General features: G+C 32.6%; 1 long non-coding RNA gene across 1 annotated transcript; it reads right to left on the minus strand.

Moving 5' to 3' along the window:
• Positions 1-6,039: 6,039 nt before the first annotated feature.
• On the minus strand, positions 6,040-6,759 carry LOC102583439 (uncharacterized). Its single transcript, XR_368048.2, has 2 exons — positions 6,596-6,759; positions 6,040-6,507 (listed from the first exon to the last, which is right to left on the minus strand). It is a non-coding gene; the product is annotated as an uncharacterized lncRNA (long non-coding RNA).
• Between the last annotated feature and the right edge of the window lie 4,327 nt (positions 6,760-11,086).

Here is an 11,086-nt window from a genome sequence, read left to right on the forward strand (position 1 = left end):
AGAATTTTTCGCTATTTTCAAGGAACTACTAATTATGATCTGTTCTACGTGAGATAAGAAAAATTAGACTTAGTTGGCTTTACTGATAGTGATTTATTGGAGGTCCTTATGATGGGGTCGGGAGCAATTTCATGGTCTTTGAGAAATCAATCAATTTCGACTTTATCAACTACATAAGCAACAATTTGTTGCAGCAACAGCATGTGCTTGTCAAGCAATTTGGATGGACAAGGCTCTTGAAGAAATTCATTTCAAGCAGAATGACTTTATTACCATTTATTGTGATAGTAGTTCTACAATAAAACTCTCCAAAAATGTTGTTCAGCATGAGCGAAGTAAACATATTGATGTCAAATTTCATTTCTTAAGGTACCTCATAAAAGATGGAATAATCGATTTCATCTTCTGCAGAAGTGAAAATCAGCTGGCTGCCGTGTTTACCAAATTTCTCAAATTAGCATCGCTCTCGAAGTCCAAAAAACTACTTGGTGTTTGCACTTCGAAAACTCACAGTTGAAACACGTTGTTGGTTGCAAGAAGGATAAACTGATATATTAATCAAACTTTAATTCAATAAAAAAAATGAATATAAGTTGTAGTGCACTAGTCTCTAATACAATCCTCCCACATTGTAAGGATTATCTTCTCACATTAAACTTGCATTTCTCGATCATATAGCTGAGAATACAAACCAACGTTGTTACTTTGAGCCATTTGTTGGCCAATTTGGTTGGTAAATAAATTTGACAAAAAAATAATGAATTTGGTGAATATACATGGTAAAGTAACAATAAATTCTATGTTGGTGAGAATAATCGATGTATGAGATATAAATTATTTAAAAGGTAATGATATGAATTATAAATTTTATTTATACATGAAATAAATAGTTAGTAGATATAAACGTGAGGTTATTTTTACAAAAAAATATAAACTTATGGGTCAATTTCTATACTTGAAAAATCTCAAATCATGGTTAATTCTTGTTCAAAAGCTGATTTCATCTCATGATTTTATATTGCGATATAAAATCACATGTCCAAATGCCTAGTTACTATAAATTTAACATATTAAAAGTTATATTTGTATTTTTTTAATGGGGTAAATTGTTTTAATATTTTTTATAAAATAAAAAATTCACCTTAATTATTTGATATGATCACAAATTTATATTGAAATCTTCAATTTTATTTTTTTAGAAAACACATAAAAATCAGTTTAATTTGATATGATTAAATCATTTTTAAAAAAAAATCATTGAGACTTGTAATGCATTTTTACTAGTTATTCTCTAGTCTATATATCTACCCCTTTGAGCTCTCCTTACAAGTTCCTTCTTAAAACAGTAAAGTACATCTATCAAATTATCGATTATGACATGGAGTTCTGATATTCCCTCCCTTTAATTTATTTGTTTTAGTTGATATTGATTTGATATGAAGATTAAGAATTTTTATTGTTTTTATTAATAATTTATATATATTTAATTAAATTTATCTTAAGAAAAAGGCGGACCGTTGTACTTGATTCTGTTTGTATGTTGGACTATTATACTTACGATTTTGTCAACTGGACCCTTAAACTCGATGAAACACCATATATTAAACACATTTAACCATTGACTGAACACATGTCACATTAATATTGCTGACTTAGAACGATGCGTAATTTCACGCGTTTTAAAGCAAGTATGTATAAAATTTATATGAAAAAAAACATTAAAATTTAAAAAATAAATAAATGAAAACACTCAAAAAAAAGAAAAGGGATATCATCTTCTTCAAAGCAACCTATCGCTGCTTCCCCCCACCCCACCCCCACCCCAATCAAATTTCTTAAACCCATTCCACTTCTTTTCTTCTTTCTTTGGATTCATCCACCATTTCCATTCTTCTTCTTCTTCTTCTTAACACCCTCGCACACTCTCGCACCCCTAAATAATTTCTCAAAATTCATTTTTTTTTTGCTGCAAATCAATTTTCCTCCTAGTTCTTTTTGTTTTGCCATATTTGTTCTTTCAAAATCTCGATTTCGTGCGTACTCTTTGGTGATAGTGGGTATTGAAAAATGAAAAACTTCATTGATAAGCTTGATGAGCTTCAACAGTAACAAATGAGTTTTGTGAATTTATGAAATAAATTTAAAATTATATAGAGATTTGTTGGGTTTGTGTTTGTGAACCAATAGTGTAAAATTAAAGTCAAATAGGTAAGAATTCCACCCATTTAACATGAATTTGTGCTCAATTTGAGATAAAAATGGAGAAAATAATAAAATTTCCAGGGTATGCCTTTTATTTTTATTTTTATTTTATTTGTCTAATATTTAATTTCTTATGTGTCATTAAAAATGATGTGGAATCCTACGTGTAAATAAGTGTATCACACACACACATAGGATGAGGAAAGAGTTTAAAATTTGTGTTTCAGTGAGTTTAAGGATTTAGATAACAAAATTGTAAATATAAGAGTCCAACTTACAAATAAAGCCAAGCATAAGGGCCTATCAGGTCATTCCGCCTAAGAAAAATAGAAAATTTGAGTTAAAATTTATGAGTTCGAACAAATCCGTGTAAATAGCATATTAGCTCCGACCCTCGTAATGTGATAATTAATAGTTGCAAAGTTATTTACTCTCACTATCTTACATAAATATTTTATATCATGTATTAGATGAAGGAAAATCCAATTAATAAAGCCTTTTAGATTCTTGAATTTCTGGGTGAAAGAGGACTCGTTTATGGAGGTTATCAGGAATCATTGGAAGGCGGACTTTGAGGGGGACCCCTTTATTTTGTTTCATCATAAATTAAAGAGGGTAAAACGAGCGCTGACACAATGGAGCAAAGAAACCTTTGGCAATATTATCCAGGAAATTGTCACACTTGAGGAAATAATTAAGATACAGGAGATTGAGTTTGAAGTGAATCCAACGGGTGGAAATAGGGAAAAACTTCAAAAGACTCAGGCAGATTTGAAGAAGCAACTTCATAGAGAAGAGGAGTTCTGGAAACAAATATCTGGCATGGAATGGTTTAAGGAAGGGAAGAGAAATACCAAATTCTTTCACACCATAGTGAAGGGTAGAAGAAGCAGACTGAAGGTGACTAAAATTCAAAATGAAGAGGGTGTATGGATGGAAGATCAAGGGGACATTGCAGAAGCAACAATTAATTTTTATACACAACAATTTACAAGGCAAGATATTGAGGTAAATATGGAAACTTTCGAAGAGATGTTAGGTGAGCTTCCAGAGATAGTAAATAAAGAAAAGAGTGAAGAATTGCAGAGGATGCCAACTATAGAAGAAGTCAGAAACGCCGTAATGGGACTGAATAGGAACAGTGCAGCAGGTCCAGATGGTATGACAGGGGCCTTCTATCAAGACACGTGGGAAATTATTAATGAGGATGTGTATAATATGGTTAAGGCTTTCTTTTGTGGTGCTGAACTTCCTAGATTTATCACACACACAAATTTAGTTCTTATCCTGAAGAAAATGGTTTTGAACACTTTTTCAGACCTAAAACCTATCTCTTTAAGTAATTTTGCGAACAAGATAATTTCGCGAATTATAGATGAAAGAATTAATGTGGTGTTACCAGGTGTTATTTCTCGACAGCAAGCGGGATTTGTGCAGGGGAGAAGCATAGCAGAGAATGTGTTGTTGGTGCAGGAGATAATATCAGAAATTTGAAAAAGAGGAATAACACCCAACATGGTCATTAAATTGGATATGATGAAGGCCTTTGATAGAGTTGAATGGTTGTTTTTAACCAAGGTCCTAAGAAAGATGGGGTTTGGGGATAGACTCAATGATATGGTGTACAAACTAATTAGCAATAATTAGTATTCCATCCTTGTTAATGGTCAACCGAGAGGTTTCTTTAAATCCTCAAGGGGACTAAAGCAGGGGGACCCTGTCTCTCCAATTCTCTTTATTCTGGCGGTAGAAGTAATGTCAAGATCTCTTAATGCTTTGATGAGGAATAAAGAGTTCAAAAGATTTGGTAGGCATAGAGGAAGCCTCAAATTAAATCATTTGGCTTTTGCGGATGATATGATCATATTATGTAAGGCAGACGTGAGGACAATGAGAATGATAAGTGACACGTTGAAGAAATATGAAGAGGTTTCGGGGTTAAAGGTAAATAAAGATAAAAGTGCTGTATATCTGCATCATACAGTGCAAGGAGGTGAATCAGTGGTAGCAGAGGTGGCTACTGGAATTTTGAGACATGATTTTCCTTTTACATATTTGGGTTGTCCGATATTTTATAAAAGGAAACAAAAAGCTTACTATAAGCACATGATCCAAAGGATAGGAGGAAAGATACAGGGTTGGAAAGGCAAATTATTATCTTATGGGGGCAGAGCAATTTTGATAAAACATGTGCTTCAAAGTAGTCCAATTCACTGTTTATCAGTTATGAATCCTCTAAATAATGTTCTTAACCAGGTACAACAAATGCTAGCTCAATTTTTTTGGAGCAGTTGCATTGGAGGGAGAGGCCGACATTGGAGTAAATGGAGTAATCTGTGCCTACCAGAGAAAGAAGGAGGACTAGATTTCAGACTAATGCATGACTTATCTATGACATTGTTCTGTAAATTATGGTGGAATTTCAGAACCAAGAAAACGTTATGAAGTGAATACATGAGGAATAAATACTGTAGAAACAAGAGTCCTAATCTTGCTATGTGAAAAGTTGGAGGAAGAGGTTCCCAAGTTTGGAAGAAAATGTTGCAAGCAAGAGACCTCATAGAACATCAAATATTGTGGCAAATTAGAAAGAGATCAACATCTTTTTGGCATGATAACTGGACTGGACTGGGGGATTTGTATACCATTACTGGAGAAAATTTTGAATGGGATGACAATTATAAAAGGGTGGATGAGGTAGTTCATCAGGGAGAGTGGGATGTGCAGACTCTGATGTCAATCATTCACACTGAACTGGTTGAGTATATCATCGGCAATATCAAACCTCAAGAGGAAGGAATGAGGAAGATATACCATGTTGGATGTTGGAGACTAAAGGGAATTTCTCAGTCAAAACAGCTTGGAATTATATTAGACATAAGGAAGAACCTAATAGAATTCACAAATGGATATGGACAAAGGGAATCCCTTTCAAAATGGATTTTATGATGTGGAGGTTATGGAAATTTAAGGTACCAGTAGATGATAGATTGAGAAGATGGGGACTACAGGGTCCATCGAGATGCTGGTGCTGCGAAAATCCTGATCAAGAAACACTTACTCATGTGTTTCTCAGATCGAACATTGCAAACATGACATGGTCCTATTTTTGCTCTTGTGCAGGTCTATCTATAACAAGATTGCAGCTGAGGGAGGTGATAATGTTGTGGTGGGGAGCGAATGCCAAAAAAGACATGAAACCATACTATAGAGCTATTCCAACCTTTATAATATGGGAGTTGTGGAACAGGAGAAACAAAATGAAACACGAGAGGAAGAACATCTTGTTGGCTAGAATTATCCATAATGTTACTAGGAACATGTTCATGTTGATCAATGTGCGAAGACCTAAGATGATATTCTCGGGAAACTGGCCAATAATGTTAAAACAACTGGAGGGGTACTGTCCAAGTGTGAAGGTCACTCAGATAAAATAGGAATTTCCCTTAGAAAGATGGATAAAGTATAACACTGATGGAGCGTCAAGAGGTAACCCAGGTTTAAGTTCTTATGCATTTTGTTTAAGGGATGAGAAAGGGGACTTAATTCATGCAGAATGGGCTAGCATAAACAACACTACAAATACAGTGGCAGAAGCTAAAGCTATACTAGAAGTAAGTAAACACTGTAAGCAAACACTTTATAACAAGATCATCATTCAAACAGATTCTATGCTATTTTATAAAGTACTAGGGGGACAATGGGAATCACCATGGATAATCAGAGACATGATAGAGGAAATCAAGACAAATTTGGTAAACATACAACACATAGTCCAACATGTTATGAGGTAAGGAAATCAACTTGCGGACTATATAACAAATCAGGCAATAGAGTATGAAAATTGCATATATACAGGATTTGCGAGCCTAGAATCAAAGGGAAGAAGGATATTAAATAGTGATAAGATACAGAGCCCATATCTACGAATATCATCAAGGAGGGATAAGGGGGGATGAAAGGATACAACATAGATGTTTTACATTTACAAGATGTACATCAAATCTAGTAAATATTACAAGTATGAAATGCAAGATAGTCTTGTTTCTTGGATCGGAGTAAAACAGGAAGATGATGGACCAGAGTAAACCTTGCAAGTTGGTCAAGCATCATATACAAAAAGAAGACAAAGAAATCAGTAGTTTGAAGATGGAGTTGGAAAAAGAAGAAAGAAATGTGACTCACACAGTAAAGAAGCCCGCCCCTAGCAGAGAAGATCCACAAACAAAATATCACAAGCACAAGCCAGCGTATCAGAGAACACAATTGCGCCCCGAACGAGTTAGATTCAATCAAGGAGGAGAACTGCGCAACAGACAGAAAGACAATTACTTATTATTGATAAATGAGCAACGAAGGAACAAGAGGCAAATCTTACAAATTGATTTCTCACTTTAGGAGAAGATGGAAAGATTTGTTAGATCATAGCAGGAGAAACGTAATTTAGATGTGGAGGTTTGTTGGTCACATGAGGAAGAAGCGGCGTTTAGAAAAACCTTGTCTAAAGGAAAATGTATTAGGAAACTAGGCTTTTTAGTTTGTTTTTTATTTTTTTCATTTTTGTCTAGTAGCTGGACCTGGGCAATAGGCCCAAGTGAGTTGTATGTTCTTTTCAATTAATAAAAGGACTGAAAATTTTACCAATAAATATATAAATTTAGCCAACTATATCTTGCTAGGATCTGACTCCCCTCTATTATCCTTTTCCTTCATTTCGTCAAGTGCACGTGTAGATGAGAGATATATGTTCTATTTACAATTTAAAGGTCAAGATTATATTATATTAACAACGGCAGAATAATCTGGAAGACCCTTGTACTTGACTCCATTTGTCACCTGGACTCTTCTACTCACGACTTTGCCAACTGAACACTTAAAGCTATTAAAACACACTATTTTAAACCCATTTGACCATTGACTAAGCAGCTTATGTGGTGTTTTTTGCTGAATCAGATCAAGAGAGTGGTTACACGCGTTTAAAAGCAAGTGAAGACAATTATTTAAATTTTAAAAAAAAATTGAAAGAAAAATATAACAATTGAAAAAAACCTCATTCCCAATATGTTGTACTTTCTTCTTCTTCCTCCTTATAATTTCACCCAACCCCCACCATCACCACACACATCTTCTTCAATTTCTTTCAATACTGTTACACACAATTCTTCCTCTTTCTCTTCTCATATGCTACCTATCATTTGAGAGTTCTATAATGATTGGGAAAATGATATTTATTTAGATTTGGGTAAAAGAGAGGGGGGAAAAGAGGTTCTAAATTGTGAAATAGATGCGAATTTTAGATAGGTTTTTGAAAAACATATGTTTGAGATTCTTTCTAAATATAAGGCAATTTTATTGAGAGCATTTTTGAAGAGTTTTCTATAATGACCCATTTTTGGTCTCCTTCTCTTTTTTCTATCATCCTCCATTTTAGTCACTTTATTTCTCACCACCATTAAAATAGCAAAATTTATAATAAAAAACATAACAAAGCTTTGATTATCTCTAATTCCTCTTCAACATAAAAAAATCACTAGAAAAGAAAAAAATGAATGACTAGTAGCAAAATAGATGAAAAATATGGGAAAAGAAGGAAAAATGGAAAGAAAGGATTTTGGAGATTAGTTTGAGATCTCTTTAAAAAAAATATTATTTGTAATAAAAAATAATGATGTGGCGATATATTTCTGATGTGGATAGTGAGGTGTTATCCACATCAGTGCGATTGGGAGACACACATGTTCAAAGGGGTTTAAAATATTGTGTTTTAATAACTTTAAGTGTTCAATTGACAAAACCGTGAGTAAAAGGGTGCAGGTGACTTGTCAAGTACAAGGGTCTCCCAAGTCATTCCGCCTATTAACAGCTATCATAACCACAGTTAAGTCAACTAATTTTAGAAAATTAATCTCTAAATTTAGTAAGAATTACAATATATTCCATACAAAATTTGATATTTATTAATATCATTAATTTGTTCTTATATATATATATATATATAAGATGAAATTAGTGATATTAATAAATATCAAAATTTTATATGAAATATATTGTAATTCTTATCAAATTTGGAGAGTAGTTTTCTAAAATTAGTTGACTTAACTATGATTATAATGTTTGTTAATATAATATAATATTGACCTTTAAACTTTAAATAAGACATATGTCTTTCATCTAGACGTGCACTTGACAAAATGAAGGAAATAAATAATGGAGGGAAGCCGAATCCTATGTCAAAGCGAAAAACTAATTCGGTCATTATGTGTGCTTGCAGCGAAGGTTCATCTTACCTTTTCCTTCATCTTCTTCTTCTTCTTCTCTCTCTCTTATTTTTTAATTTCTATGTGGTGGTTATAATTATTATTTTTAAAATAGTAGTCTTAAATAGATAATATTTAGAAAATAATTTATGGGTTTGATTAAATTCCATAATTTTGATTAAAATATTATATTTTTTAAATTTTTTTATTTAATATATAAAATTATTAATTTAAAACTCAATAATTTAAATGGTTAGAATTCAGAATCCCCAAATTTAATATTCTGAGTTTCTGACTCCATCTCTACTTGTGGTCTTAATATATCATGTGGGATATCTTCTTTAAAGAAATGTGGGACGAGGAGTAAATCGTACGACATTATTTAGTGACCTAGCCAATTGATCAGATATTGTCATCCCACATTGAATGTAGCATAGAAATAACATTAAAATTATAGTAAAACAAATTTCAAGTCTTCTTATAAACCGAAAAAAACCCCAACCAAATATAGTATCAAGAAATCATATGCATTATATTTGAGGATTATTTTTCTTCGTCATAGTCGTTTGGTTCGTGATATTGAATCATAATGTTCTGAGTTTCTGACTCTATCTCTGCTTGTGGTCTTAATATATCATGTGGGATATCTTTAAAAAATATGAGATTATACTTTGTTGTTAGTGCTGAAATCATGATACGATGAGTAAATCGTACGACATTATTTAGTGACATAGCCAATTGATCAGAGATTGTCATCCCACTTTAAATGTGGCATAGAAATAGCATTAAAATTATAATAAAATTAATTTCAAGTCTTCTTATATATGGGAAAAAATACCCAACCAAATATAGTATCAAGAAATCATACGCATTATATTTCAAAATTATTTTTCTGTGTCATAGTAATTTGGTTCGTGAACGATTTATATTGAAACATAATGTGTAAATATAATATGGGAATTACATTTTGACGAAATTGTTTAATGAATATATTTTTTACAAAGTGTAATAAAATTTATGTCATGTTTGAGTAATTCTTTTCCAAATAGAATGACTTATCTTGGACGGAAGGTCAGCTTACCGTACACATCACTTGACCATAGTAGTTAAGTATAAACATGTATACAAAAAGCACATACTTGCACTTAATTAGATTGGTATATTTATTCTTACTTTTACTTTTCAATCGTTGAGAAACAAACTTATTCACATCAAATGTTTATACAAATTAATTCAATTTACTATATTCAACTGGTTTAATGAATTAAGAATATGCATTAATACTTAACTATAGTTAAGAAGTGATAGAAGTATATGAAACGAAGACATATCTTACGTTAATTGCTTTGATGTAAATCATCCGATGTAATATGTAAATTTTACCGTGTTTTCAAGCATAACATCCCCTTTACTCTTTTCGTATAGTAAAAAATGATTTAAAATTATTTTATCTCGCTAATTATCGATTTTAGGGATTAAAAATCTTTTTCTTCCCGTTTGATAAAATAACCATGCCAAAGAAATCATATGTTTTCAACAACCTTTTTACCACATAAATTTGTTACATATCTATTCTATGCTAGGATAGAATTAACATAATTCTCAACTTAAAATTACTTTTAGGTAATTAAGGGTCAGAGGATAAAGATAATATCGATCCCCTACTGATAGCCTGGCTAATTAGTTTATAATTTAAAATAGAGAGGTATTAAAACAGTTGAACTTGGTGCAAATTACTAGTTTCGCCTTCTAACTGTTGATAACCTTAGCTCCACTTCACTAACTAAACTTATATACACCCTTGATCTGCCACATGACTTAATAAGTAGTTTTAAACTCTTGTAGCAGGACTCTTAATAAAAAGTTGAGAGAAGTATTGAAAATACTCCTAAATTTGGCGAGAATTATTTAGGGATGTATTTCACTCGTGTTACAAGATCGAGGGTGTATTTGTAAACTTATGGAGTAATCACCATCTAGAAGATGCAAAAGGATCAGGAAGAAGAAGATACCGAGAGAATTATATAAGAAAGAGAACTCATTCTCATTAAGCTGAAAGCATCTAAAAATATCTTTACAATGCTATGTCTTTATAAAGGAAAGTTATTGTGCTAACTAACTTTAACAACTTTCTAACCTTCTAACTGATTCTAGAATAATTATCTTGTGAACTGCTCTAATCCTAGCTGTCATAAATCTAACCAACACCCCTCCTCAAGCTGATGGTTGAAACGGGTTCTTCAATCCCAGCTTGGAAACTAAGTATTCATGTGGCAGTCTTTCCAAGCCCTTAGTGAGAAGATCAGCTAGTTGTTCTTTTGTCGATACATGCAGTGTTTGAACCAGCACTTGAACAATTTTTTCTCTTACAAAATGACAGTCAATATCAATGTGTTTAGTTCTTTCATGAAATATTGGATTAGCAGCAATTTGGATTGCAGCTTTGCTATCACAAAACAAATGTACAGGCTGCTTAATGTTAACTCCTAGCTCTTTGTATAACCCTTCCAGCCAGGTTATTTCAGCAACTGTAGATGCCATGGCTCTGAACTCAGCCTCTGCAGAGCTCCTTGCTACTGTCTCCTGTTTCTTGGACTTCCAGGATACTAAGGCATCACCAAACTTCA

The sequence above is a fragment of the Solanum tuberosum genome, unplaced genomic scaffold (assembly GCF_000226075.1).
Source record: "Solanum tuberosum cultivar DM 1-3 516 R44 unplaced genomic scaffold, SolTub_3.0 scf00227, whole genome shotgun sequence".
In the NCBI taxonomy this organism is placed as follows: Eukaryota; Viridiplantae; Streptophyta; class Magnoliopsida; order Solanales; family Solanaceae; genus Solanum; species Solanum tuberosum.